The sequence below is a fragment of the Coregonus clupeaformis genome, chromosome 17, assembly GCF_020615455.1.
Source record: "Coregonus clupeaformis isolate EN_2021a chromosome 17, ASM2061545v1, whole genome shotgun sequence".
In the NCBI taxonomy this organism is placed as follows: Eukaryota; Metazoa; Chordata; class Actinopteri; order Salmoniformes; family Salmonidae; genus Coregonus; species Coregonus clupeaformis.
The window spans coordinates 47,356,744-47,370,399 of record NC_059208.1 but is presented as its reverse complement, the minus strand read 5'-3'; the positions used below and the strand labels follow the sequence as shown (position 1 = coordinate 47,370,399).

The 13,656-nt window shown below is 44.1% G+C and overlaps 1 protein-coding gene across 1 annotated transcript in view; it reads left to right on the top strand.

Annotated features, from left to right (window-relative positions):
- Positions 1–6,517: 6,517 nt before the first annotated feature.
- LOC121586674 (protein tyrosine phosphatase type IVA 2) overlaps positions 6,518–13,656 on the top strand; it is a 47,154-nt gene continuing 40,015 nt past the window's right edge. The window contains exon 1 of the mRNA XM_041903587.2: positions 6,518–6,645. The gene's annotated coding sequence lies outside the window, so the exon portion shown is untranslated. The remainder of the gene's footprint in view (positions 6,646–13,656) is intronic.

Sequence of the window (13,656 nt, the reverse complement as noted above, 5' to 3'; positions counted from 1 at the left end):
GGTAGTGTATGGGGCTTTGGAGACAAAACGGATGGCACTGTGATAGACTACATCCAATTTGCTGAGTAGAGTGTTGGAGGCTATTTTGTAAATGACATCGCCGAAGTCAAGGATCGGTAGGATAGTCAGTTTTACGAGGGCATGTTTGGCAGCATGAGTGAAGGAGGCTTTGTTGCGAAATAGGAAGCCGATTCTAGATTTAACTTTGGATTGGAGATTCTTTATGTGAGTCTGGAAGTTGAGTTTACAGTCTAACCAGACACCTAGATATTTGTAGTTGTCCACATACTCTAGGTCAGACCCGTCGAGAGTGGTGATTCTAGTCGGGTGGGCGGGTGCTAGCAGCGTTCGATTGAAAAGCATGCATTTAGTTTTACTAGTGTTTAAGAGCAGTTGAAGGCTACTGAAGGATTGTTGTATGGCATTGAAGCTCGTTTGGAGGTTTGTTAACACAGTGTCCAATGAAGGGCCAGATGTATACAAAATGGTGTCGTCTGCGTAGAGGTGGATCTGAGAGTCACCAGCAGCAAGAGCGACATCATTGATATACACGATTAATGCCCTCCTTGCCTGGTCCGTGAGTTTTGGTGGGCGGCCCTCTCTTGGCAGCTTTGTTGTGGTGCCATATTCTTTCCATTTTTTAATAATGGATTTAATGGTGCTCCGTGGGATGTTCAAAGTTTGGGATATTGTTTTATAACCCAACCCTGATCTGTACTTCTCCACAACTTTGTCCCTGACCTGTTTGGAGCGCTCCTTGGTCTTCATGGTGCCACTTGCTTGGTCGTGCCCCTTGCTTAGTGGTGTTGCAGACACTGGGGCCTTTCAGAACAGGTGTATATATACTGAGATCATGTGACAGATCATGTGACACTTAGATTACACACAGGTGGACTTTATTTAACTAATTGTGACTTCTGAAGGTAATTGGTTGCACCAGATCTTATTTAGGGGCATCATAGCAAAGGGGGTGAATACATATGCACGCACCACTTTTCGGTTATTTATTTTTTAGATTTCACTTCATCAATTTGGACAATTTTGTGTATGTCCATTACATGAAATCCAAATAAAAATCCATTTAAATTACAGGTTGTAATGCAACAAAATAGGAAAAACGCCAAGGGGGATGAATACTTTTGCAAGGCGCTGTACATGACCAAAAGTATGTGGACACCTGCTCGTCGAATATCTTATTCCAAAATGATGGTCATTAATATGGAGTTGGTCCCCCCTTTGCTGCTATAACAGCCTCCACTGTTGGAACATTGCTGCAGGGACTTGTTTCCATTTAGCCACAAGAGCATTAGTGAGGTTGGGCAATGATGTTGGGCGATTAGGCCTGGCTCACAGTCAGTATTCAAATTCATACCAAAATGTGTTTGACGGGGTTGAGGTCAGGGCTCTGTGCAGGCCATTCAAGTTCTTCCACACCGATCTCGCCAAAACATTTATGTGTGGACCTTGCTTTGCGCACGGGGGCATTGTCATGGTGAAACAGGAAAAGGCCTTCCCCAAACTGTTGCCACAAAGTTGGAAGCACAGAATCAAGGTATCCTGTGTGTGTTTTTGTGTTTTTCCTCTCCTTCTGCCCTAATCACAGGTGTCCTTTATGTTCCTGATTGGTGGTCGTTGGGGTGTCCCACCTGTCCGACATCTGTTTGGCTGCTGATTGCTGAGGTGGACCAATCTGTGGACATTCCTCTGTATTGCACCACCCATTGTTTTAAAAGCCAGTCAGTTGTGTTTGTTGGAAGAGACTATTTCCGTATGTGAGTATGGATACTGTGGTGTCCTGTGTACTCACTCATTTGCTGGTTACTCTGTTTGGTAACTTTGTTGTGTGTTTCTGGGAAAAGGGGGATTTAAGCAAGTTGCCCATGGACATACATTACCCGTAGGAAGAAAATTGTCTAAAAACACTAGTTAGACCTGAGCGGACCACCCACTGTAATTTTTGTATGATTAGCAGTAGCTTAGCGGTTCTTGAGGCAGGCAAGATCAGTTTAAGTTTTTTTTACATTATTGTTTCATTTCTTGGGTCCTGCTCAGCCCTTTTTCCCAAACCTTTACCGTGTGTTCAAAATAAACATATTGTGTTTGACAGTAGTTTATGGTTGTCAGTGTAGTTTGTTCTCACTGTTTCCATGTCATGATTCTAATTTGCATGAATTATGTTACGGGTCTCTGTTCCATCCACCCTAGACTGTTAAAGCCAGGGGGCTCGTAACAATGCTGTAGCGTTAAGATTTCCCTTCACTGGAACTAAGGGGCCTAGCCCAAACCATGACAAACAGCCCCAGACCATTATTGCTCCTCCAAACTTTACAGTTGGCGCTATGCATTGGGGGCGAGCTAACACCACTCCAGCCGACGCTTGGCATACTACATGGTGATCTTAGTCTTGTGTGCGGCTGCTCGGCCATGGAAACCCATTTCATGAAGCTCCAGACAAACAGTTATTCTGCTGACCTTGCTTCCAGATGTAGTTTGGAACTTGGTTGTGAGTGTTGCAACCAAGGACAGATGGTTTTTACGCGCTACACGCTTCAGCACTCAGTTGTCCCGTTCTGTGAGCTTGTGTGGCCTACCAACTGAGCCATTGTTGATCCTAGAAGAACAATTTTAATAGTCACCCATTTACACATCTAGCATATCTACCAACAACCCAATATGTTATATCAGCCAGAAATAAAGTGATGAACTGGAAAAGTATAAATGTAATGAATTTCAAAATATGCTCTACAATTCTAACACAGGCCTTATTTACTACCAATGTGATAAAGTAAACAAGAAAAAGAGGCAAACTTTAAAACATGCGCTTTAAGTGCCCCTAGAATAGTCACAAACGTTCAGTCCTTACCGTGTACCTATTTTGTCCTGTTGCAAGCCTTTTTTTGTTTGCTGAAATGCATTTTTTTTTTTTATAAAATGTTAATCAAATACAACCACGGACTCTTTCCTAGTTTCTGTTCCTCTTAAGATGGCAACTAAGTGCGAATGTGCATGTGACAATTGAATCTCTGATTACATTGGCATATGTCACCAAATACATTTTAAGAATGTACATTTTTTAAGTATAGACCGCATAGCGACTCAAAAGAGTTGGAGATTCATTTCAAAAACTATAGTCTTCACTCAACTCCGTGGAGGAGTTGAGGTACTTGGCTAGTTGCAAGCAGGCCTATATAGTTGAATTACATTTTAGTCATTTAGCAGACACTCTTATCCAGAGCAACTTACAGTTAGTGAGTGCATACATTTTTATTTTTTATTTATTTTTCATACTGGCCCCCGTGGGAATCGAACCCACAACCCTGGCGTTGCAAGCGCCATGCTCTACCAACTGAGCTACATTGACAATGTCCTGTTCAATGTCCCCCAGGGCTCAGTTCTAGGCCCTCTCCTTTTCTCCCTATACACCAAGTCACTTGGCTCTGTCATATCCTCACATGGCCTCTCCTATCATTGCTACGCTGACGATACACAACTAATCTTCTCCTTTCCCCCTTCTGATAACCAGGTGGCGAATCGCATCTCTGCATGTCTGGCAGACATATCAGTATGGATGACGGATCACCACCTCAAGCTGAACCCTGGCAAGACGGAGCTGCTCTTCCTCCCGGGGAAGGACTGCCCGTTCCATGATCTCGCCATCACGGTTGACAACTCCGCTGTGTCCTCCTCCCAGAGTGCGAAGAGCCTAGGCGTGACCCTGGACAACACCCTGTCGTTCTCCGCCAACATCAAGGCGGTGACCCGCTCCTGCAGGTTCATGCTCTACAACATTCGGAGAGTACGACCCTGCCTTACACAGGAAGCGGCACAGGTCCTAATCCAGGCACTTGTCATCTCCCGTCTGGACTACTGCAACTCGCTGTTGGCTGGCCTCCCTGCCTGTGCCATTAAACCCCTACAACTCATCCAGAATGCCGCAGCCCGTCTGGTGTTCAACCTTCCCAAGTTCTCTCACGTCACCCCCTCCTCCGCACACTCCACTGGCTTCCAGTTGAAGCTCGCATCCGCTACAAGACCATGGTGCTTGCCTATGGAGCAGTGAGGGGAACGGCACCTCTGTACCTTCGGGCTCTGATCAGTCCCTACACCCAAACGAGGGCATTGCGTTCATCCACCTCTGGCCTGCTGGCTCCCCTTCCTCTGCGGAAGCATAGTTCCCGCTCAGCCCAGTCAAAACTGTTCGCTGCTCTGGCACCCCAATGGTGGAACAAGCTCCCTCACGACGCCAGGACAGCGGAGTCACTCACCACCTTCCGGAGACATTTGAAACCCCACCTCTTTAAGGAATACCTGGGATAGGATAAAGTAATCCTTCTACCCCCCCCCCCCAAAAAAAATAAAAAAAAATAAAATAAAAATTGTAAAGTGATTATCCCACTGGCTATAGGGTGAACGCACCAATTGGTGAGTCGCTCTGGATAAGAGCGTCTGCTAAATGACGTAAATGTGCCCTTGAGCAAGGCACTTAACCCTAATTGCTCCTGTAAGTCGCTCTGGATAAGAGCGTCTGCTAAATGACTAAAATGTAAATGTAAAATGTAATGTGATGTGTCATTTCTTCTTCTTCTTCAATTAGTTTTAAGGGCGGTTGGCATCCAATTTATTGCATTACCGCCACCTACTAGACTGGAGTACAACTCCCTTATATTTTGCTTGAAAAAATACATAAATAAATACCCCACCATCTAACACCACACTCACAAATGTAAAATTATTAATGATTAACACCACCCTTCTCCACTATTGAAATATATTCATTCCTCCCTCATGCCCTCAACCTGAAATGATGGGACATCACCACTTAACACTCCCTGTAACTCTTCTGATGTCAAGTCTCGCACACCCAGTTACCTCTTTGCAGCTGCCACCACAACCTCAATTTTCTTCGATTTACGTTCTATCCCTGCAGTACCATTAATAACCATTGCTATACACGCTAAAAATCCAATCTTACTGAAACATATATCACTTGTTGGCCTATCACTCTGTACTGGTACACATCTACTACTCTCCCCCCGTCTTCATCAGGGTATAATGACAAACACTGCGGGTCACTAGTTTATATAGTGTCAAAGGACACACGCAGGTGTCTGTAATCATGGTCGGGTGTGGCCTAATAGCATTGGTTAATTCACAGATAAACAGAACATACAAAAAACATGGATAGCATACGATCATAGATACAAACATTTACAATGAATAGCAAAATCACAATAATCACAAGAATGGCTTCAAATAAAAGTCTACGTTGAGACCGAAGGGAGCAAGGGTCTTTAAATTAAAGTTCCAGGCCACCTCTCGCATGTTCGATGCCGATATAACGTAGGGACGAAATCGAGTGGTTGGCTTCCAATAAGTGGGCAGCGACTGGGTATGTCGAGTTTTTGCACCTAATGGTGCTACGATGCTCCGAGATTCGTACTTTTAATTCGCGCTTTGTTTTAACCACATAATGTTTCCCACAAGGACAAATTATAAGATCAATAACTGTCTTAGTGGAGCGCGTAATAACACCTTTGATTGGGATCTGTTTCCCTGTTTGGGGGTGTTTAAAAGATCTACATTTGTAAGTGCCATTGCATTGAGCGCAGCTGTTACACTTGTAGTTTGGGGGTGTTTAAAAGATCTACATTTGTAAGTGCCATTGCATTGAGCGCAGCTGTTACACTTGTAGTTTCCATCCGGTAGAGTCGCAAATAGACGTTGTGCGGGGATATTTAGGGGTGGTAAATCCGAGTTTACCAATTGATCTCTGAGGTTTCTGCCCCGCGAGAATACAACCAAGTTTCCTCCACCTTCAGCCACCAACTAGCTAGCCCTGCGCGCGCTGTGAAAGACATCAGCGTCTCCCATGTGTGTCGTTTCTCATAATAATCCCCATAATAAAGGGACAGTTCAATCGACCACTAGGGGGCGTGTATGTCCCACTATGAGAAAGTAACATGGACCAAAAGAGGATATTTCAATACATATACATAGAGTTACTATGATATTTTCTCTATTCATAACATGACGGTAGATTAATCATGGATGAGGTCAGTAAGCTATATGGGCACAAATGTCTGTGCCAGGTCCTTTTATATAGCCAATCACACAAAACAAACGATTTACCTCATCCCTTTAATGTTTGTTATATTATAATATGGATGGGCGTAGAATACTGACTTGTATCACGGGTGACCTGGCTGGGAGTCGGTGATCCAATTAGGTGGCCAAAATGACTCACCACCTCGTGAGTCCTATTGCTCATCACTCCGTGGTTGGTGATGATGAGTGGATAACCAAATCGGCCACTTACAAATTGAAGCCGATTATCTACTGCTCAACCGGAAATAAACATTATACCTCTCGAGGATTCCAATGTAATACATTTAAAAAAATAGCACACTTTAAACGTTATTGTTGTTCTAAGTTATTTAAAAATCACCACGCTGTAGAGCTCAGCTGTCATCACTGGTCTTCTTGCGTGGCAGTGACGCTAACGAGACTACCACCTTGAAACTCCTCCCAACATTTCCGATAGAACGCCACTTTTGAAGAGGAACAAGAAAGATTTGACAGCAGTTACTGCCCTCCATCCACATTCTCCGGGATAGTCACGGGATTTCAATGTTCAACCTGCTCTTTGTAAGTAAAAACATATCTTATAACGACTTGTTCGTATTGTTATATGTTATGTCAAACACGTCTTTTTCTGGACAGTTCGCGCGTCAATCTTCTTGGGAAGAAAGTAGCTAGCTAACATTAGCCTGCTAACACGGGGATATGGCAGCCATTGGCTAGGGTTCCTAGCTAGCTAGCTAAATAACATTCGGCGAAACTGCCGAGTTGGAGAACGACATCTACGAACAATGTTGGCAAAATACCAAGGTCCATCTAGTTAAACAAATAATTTATAGCGAACGACTAACTAGTAGTTTCATCGAGAACATGTTACTAACCTCGTTACCCAGCTCAGCTGGCAGCTGCCCGTTTCCTGCGTATAGCTAGGTAAAGTGAGCTAGCAAGCAAGCTAACCACGCTAACGAACGGGCAGTACAGTATCTTTCATGTTACTATAACGCGGTATTGTGATGTTATTTCGGATAGCTAAGCCAAGTTAGTCATCGACAAAAGGCCATCGATAATAGGTGTTGTTTATACTCTGATAGGTTTATGTTAGCGCTTGATTACGTTTAACGTTAGTTCGTTAGCCAGCTAACGTTTACTCGTTTGACCCACAATACAGCCCTGTGTGAACCATTTATTTTCTGAACTGCCTTGTTTGCAGCCGGCTAGATAACGTTAGCTGGATATATGCATATAACGTTAGCTTGCCAGAGACGGAGAACGGGGATAGTTAACGTTGGCTAACGTTAAACACAGGCGCCTATTTTACAAGACATGCGGATCCGTTTCTTGTGTCAATGTTCTCCTTTGTCTTCGATATGAATTAGCCGACCAAGAAAGCTTGTTAGCCAACACAATTTGCCTGCTTGCTAATTGCTAGCTACCTACCTAGCTGTAATTTGACCCTGGCTTCTAACGTTACCTGCACTTGTTCCTGTTCTCATGTATCTAACTAACGTTAGCCTAGCTACGCAGTGTTGTACTGTAAACGTCGGTGTCTGGATTGGATGTCCAGCGTTTGGTTCGGCCCTACGGTTAACTACGGACATTGATGTAACAAGATAACGTTACCCAAATGGACATGTCTCCTGTTGCCAAGGCCTCACACACACAGCCGAGCGAATGGCATCACTGTCAGGTGAAATTGAGATTGGATGTGAACGTAACATACACTGTACAAGCTGTCCAATTTGATAACCCAGGATGCTAAATCGATACACTGACGTTTTTTGAGACATGGTTGTTGTATTGGTCTTGAGTGCATGGTTCTTCTCACTCGGCTAGTTTCCACTCACGCCAAAGCAACTAATATGTTCTACTCTTTGGTTTCTGAAACACTCAATCAACAAGTAAAAGAGACTAGTGAATTTGAGGAAATGCATTTGGGGAGGAAGTTGACTTGAACAGATATGACAGTCATGACTATCTATCTAGCATCACATCAGCCATTCATGCCTATTTGACAGTGAGTGAGTGACTACTACTAGCTACCATTTATTGTGGGCTGGAAAGGGGTTTTGTCTAGAAGGGATACAACTTTTGGTAGCAGGTATAGGAGAACATACACAGCAGTTTAGGATAATTAGGTTAAGGTTAGGAAAAGGGTTAGGGTTAGCTAAAATAAAACACTTTTGACATCAGTTTGACAAAGGCTGTATCCCATCTATATATGACCTTGGAAAGGTGAATGGCCCATGGCAGCTAACTCACACCCAATGTGGGCAGATCAGTCAAAGAGTAACTAGTGTAACAGGTAAGCTTACGTATTCCTGCTTATGAGTCATAGCAAGGTGACCTATTTATCCATGAACTTGTCAAGTGTAAAGTAACCATAGGTATAGATCTCTCTCAGATATCACTGGGTACCAGACCTACTCAGTTTTTATTACTGAACATTACTTTGACTAATTAACAAAATAGGCCTTAGAATCAAATATATCATAAACAATCTGTCAATTGACTAACTGTAAAAATATGTATTGTAGTATGTTGTTAGCTTCTTTATTGCTTCAAGCATGTTTCATGTTGAAAGTAGATCACTGTTAACACTGATCTGCTTTATAATAATGTTAATTGATGTATGAGGCTGGAGCCAGGAGCCTGCTCTGGAAATAACCCCGCTCAGCCAGCCCACATGTTTACATCCTGAAGCCAAGGGTGACTCCTAGCCTATGACAGCCAGGCAGGGAGGCCCTCATTCACCAGATTCCATGCTGGTATCACAGCCAACTCCCTGCCTCTGTAATATGTCCTCTGCTGTATATGCTTTAGATAGAGGTTGCCCTCAGTGCATCCATGCAAAAGAGATCGTGGTCTCAGCATGACTTCCCGCTCAAATAAAGGTTAAATAAAATATCCCAAATCAAAGGCACCCTGGCCTATTCCCTACATAATACACATATTTTGACAGACACTTTTGAGACACAGCCACCGATCTAGGATCATCTCACCTGTCCAAAATCTTTGCTTACACAAGCTGCAACTGAATTGCTTACTTTGATCACCGAAAGTCAAGTCTTCTCAATGCTGGATGGTACTAGACATTGCTGTGGTCCATTGTCATTTTGTATACATTACTACTTGACCATACAGTCTTTTGTATGGGAAAGGCTGTTGGCACATTCAACACTTCGCTAGATGGTGTGACATTTGGCACACAGAGGATGGTTATCCTCTGTATTAGCTGCATAAAGAAAGAAGGAGATGACAACAGGGGAAGTCGTCAGCCTTGGTTACCGTAACTGAGAAACCTGAGACTAGTACAGTAACACTAGAGGGGGCAGCGGGCTGTCTGTGTAGCTGGCGCCGGGCCCGGTTTGACCACTGGGTGCCTGTGTCTGTTGAAAGGTGGGGTTGATGAGCTTGTAATGGATTATCCCATTTAAATCTCTCTATACCCCTGGGGCTCTGGCTGGAGTGATGAAGAGAGAGATCACTAACCTCTGGTTTGGTGTGTGTTGGGGGAAGGAGAGGATGCTGTGCACTCACTGCTCCTTGAAAGCGACTGCTCTCTCTCCCCTATGACCTCCTATGGATGCTCAAGGTACACCCAAAGGTCTGGGATCAGACTACACCACACCTTATCCTAATCATAACCATTGATTAGATACATTAGTAATATCTACATATTTGACCCAATATCAGTAGTTACTGTCTCCCTACACCCCTTTGACAGTGGGTATTATTCCTCTGTTGGCACTGTTTGTTGTTTACTGTAGCTACCCCTGTTATAAAGAGTGCATGGAGGGCTAGCCAGCACTGACACCTCTTCTGGATTCTGCTCCTACCTGCTTGTACAGGAATACAGAATCTTCTATTGTGATGGTGTTTACAGCAACCATCTCCCCAGTTAGACAGAATCTGGTCATACACATCATACCACTCAATAGGTAGCCTATTGTGTGCGCTCTGGCAATGGTGTTGACACATTTTGTGGGCGCTGGTCTAGAACCTGTGGCGATAATATGCAGTGACTGACTGTTTTAGAACAAGCCGATTTGCTTAGGCGTGGCTTTCACTTCCATTCCCTTGTAATCAACCAGCTTATTAAGAAACGGAAGTTGTGTGGCTACTCACAGCCTCTGGCCACAGACCATGTGCACCGACTCACTGAGGAGCAGACCTGGAGCCCGTTGGAGTAGTAGGATGATGAAAGTAACCTCCAGGAAACTGATCTAAGGTCAGTTTCCTCCTTTTTACCACCTTATGAATAATGTTGGGGTCTGTGGAAGCTAAGCTGAACCTAGATCTGTAAGTAAGCCTTGTCCAAGCTAGAATTGACCATAGGGCAGGAGCCTATCTCCTGTTTCTGTAGCGTGAGGCAGCTTGATGTGCAAGTACTCCCCCTGGACAGTATGCTAAGTTTTAGATCTGTGCCTAAAAGCAACTTTTACCCAGAATGAGCTTCTCTCTCTCCTCTATCCCTGCACCTTCTGGTGCTACGCCTCCTGCTTGTCAGTGTAAATATTTAAGAAGGCGCACCGCTGCTCCTCTGTGATCTCTTCTTGAGGGACAGGAGCTGGCCCCGCTGGAACTCCTGTCTGTCGCCTCCCTGGACATACCCACCCGTCGTTATGGCAACAGGCGTTCCTTGTTCTGTCTGTCTTGAATGGAGGATTGAGTCTGGAGTCTTCGATCCTCAGGCTGATTGCATTGGCTAGGCCAACCGCTAACACTTTGCCTGGCCATGGATGAATGACTTCATTGGAGACTTAGCTCAAGGCTGCTTTCTCAAGGTGATTGGTCTTATAGGATTTTAATGCATAATATTGTTGGGGTGAATCTTGGTGTTGGGAACCTAATTTAGGGTGTAAATATTTGTAAATACTCTGTAGTATTGTGGCAAGGAAACAAAACATGAAGCGGATTAATTTCTTGAGGAAAACGGTCCTAATGTTAGAAACAAACAGCATTATGTTGTCACGTAGTCACATTTGTACAGTTTTATAGGACCATAGAGTTTTGTCTATGGAAAATCTGGTATCGTAGTTTCGCGATACTGGTATAGTGACAAACCAAGAACCTATTGATTGAACACACACACCCCTGACCTCCACAGGTTTGTCTTGGCAACGGTTTTGCACAGGTGCCCATGAATGTGTTCCTGGAGGAATAGCTTTGTTTATTTTATGTCTCTCTCCATGTTAATATTAAATCCCTTGGTCCAGTGTGGTTATGACAACTTGTTCTAATGTTGCTTTTCCACTGAGACTTACCCCCACACCAGTGGGCCTCTAGTGGTATTGTGTTTCCATCAGGAGTGTGACACGACTTGTGGTGAGCAGAATCAACAACATCTGCATCATTCAAGACTGTTGCTTTGTGAGACTGTGTTAAAGTCCACGGTTGGCTGTTGTTATGTAAATGACAGCTGAAAAGTACCCAGGGCCTTGCCTTGGCTCTAGGTTAGAGCAGGCCCATCGGAGCTATGGCCCGGTGAGACACGGGTGCTGGCCTATGTAGATGGGTAAAACACAACCACAAACACAGAATTCTGCGTCTTTCACACACAAGAAAAGAGAACGCAGATCTAAAATGCTTCTTGTTGTAATTTCTGCTCATCGTCAGACTAATTTTGTGTTTCAGTTGCACTTCTCCACTCGGATGAGAATTCTCCCCAATGCTATTAAAGGCCCAACACTGTCTTTTCCAGCCCGTGTAGGACAGGACAGCAGACCTGTGTTCAAATGCTATTTGAAATCACTCCAAATACTTTAGCTGGGCTTGATTGAGTTTGCCTTACGCAATGGAACCAATGGAGAAGTCCCAAAAGAGCAAACCCCATCCACTTGGCACTCCCAGACAGTAAACCAAACACTCAAAACATTGGAAAGATTTGAAACAGTATTTGAACCCAGGTCTGCAGGACAAGTATTTGGTTGACCTGCCTTCCTTCCCCTCTCCACCTTTCTGCCTGGCCAAGGCTGGTTAGGTGGCTCGGCCCGGGGTGGTGTCCTTCTGGATGGGACCTGATTAGATTGGTGACAGGAGATTATGACTCATTAGAGCTCAGTGGCTGTCCCACCTAGGCCCATTTTCCACCACAATGACACTAGCATGCTCTGAGGGGGAGAGAGTGTTCTCTCGCCTCACATGTTGCAGACTACTTTGACAATAGTGTTGCTTGTGCCTCTTTTTCACCCTTTCACCCCCCCTTTAAGTCACTGGGGTAGGGTGGTTTTCACTCCCCCTTTAAGTCACTGGGGTAGGGTGGTTTTCAGTCACTGGGGGGTGGGGTGGTTTTCAGTCACTGGGGGGTGGGGTGGTTTAGTAAAGAACCTGGGGTGAAACTCTCTCTGTGGTTGTTCTGCTCAGGATGGAACACGTCAACTGTAACTTGGTGTTCTGTTTTAAAATGTTAGAGAATGTTCAAATTACTCCGACCTGGGCTAGGTAAATGTTCAAATCGTGACTGCTTCCCAAATTACACTATTCCCTATAAAGCACACTACTGATGTACCATAGAGCCCTGGTCAAAAGTAGTGCGCTATAGGGAAAGTGTGCCATTTGGGACGTATACTGGGTTCACCAGAATTATTTACCACACCACTTATTAAAATGGGACAGGACATTTACTTATTTTGCCTAATCCCTCTCCACCCTTCTCTGTAGCTAGTATCCTTGTTTTGTTCTTTGTTAGGGTTTTGAATTGCCTTTGACTTGCAAATGTGAGGCTTGATTTGAATCTAGGTAAATGAAATTCCCCCGGACTAATTGGATGTGGTGTAAGGCCCCAGATCAGATAAATGTTACATGAGAAAGGCAAGCCGGTGTCTGCAGAAGGGGAATGTTTGTCCTTGTTCTAGCTGCTACCTTGGCAGCTGTGAAATGATGGCCTTGTACAGTACCTGGTGTTGAATTCATTACGCTGATATACAATTCAATGACTGTAAAATGTAATTGGACTACATGTGATGTCAGACTAGCGTTGTTGTAGTTTGATTTGTTTATGTACTATATTGCGACCGTTGTGAGAGGTTTAATGTTAGGCCTAATGTTTAGAAAGATGAGAGCATTAGAAAATGAGTTTTGATCAGTCTGGGAAACTTAAAATGCTGGTAACGTGTTGGCTCACTATTTAAAAAGATGTCAGAACAAGCTAAAGGATGAAAAATACTGGAGTTTTGGCGCAGGTACAGCGGACTAGCGCTAGATAATGCTACCTACAGTAGCACATTTTTTAAATAACATTTGGGAACCATATAGCCATACTTTCTGTGTTCACTCCTCGTTTCTTTCTTTTCATTTCTCCTTCTGTAGGGCCAAAGCCTGATTTCTCTCTTTTAACCTTTGCCAGAGAAAGAGTAGCCTCTCTCCCCCAAGTGCTATCGTAGGTCTTTAATCGTCATTAGGTTATCTGGCCTCTCTCAGCCTGCATCGTAGTGGGAAAGGCAGACTAAGTGCATGTTTAAGGTCATGTGTTCAGAGAACACTTGACTTCACGTTTTCTCTCTACTGCCCAGTTTCAAATCAACCCTAACCGTTGTTTGACTAATTAGCTATGTTGAGGACTAGGATGGTTTTCTTGAC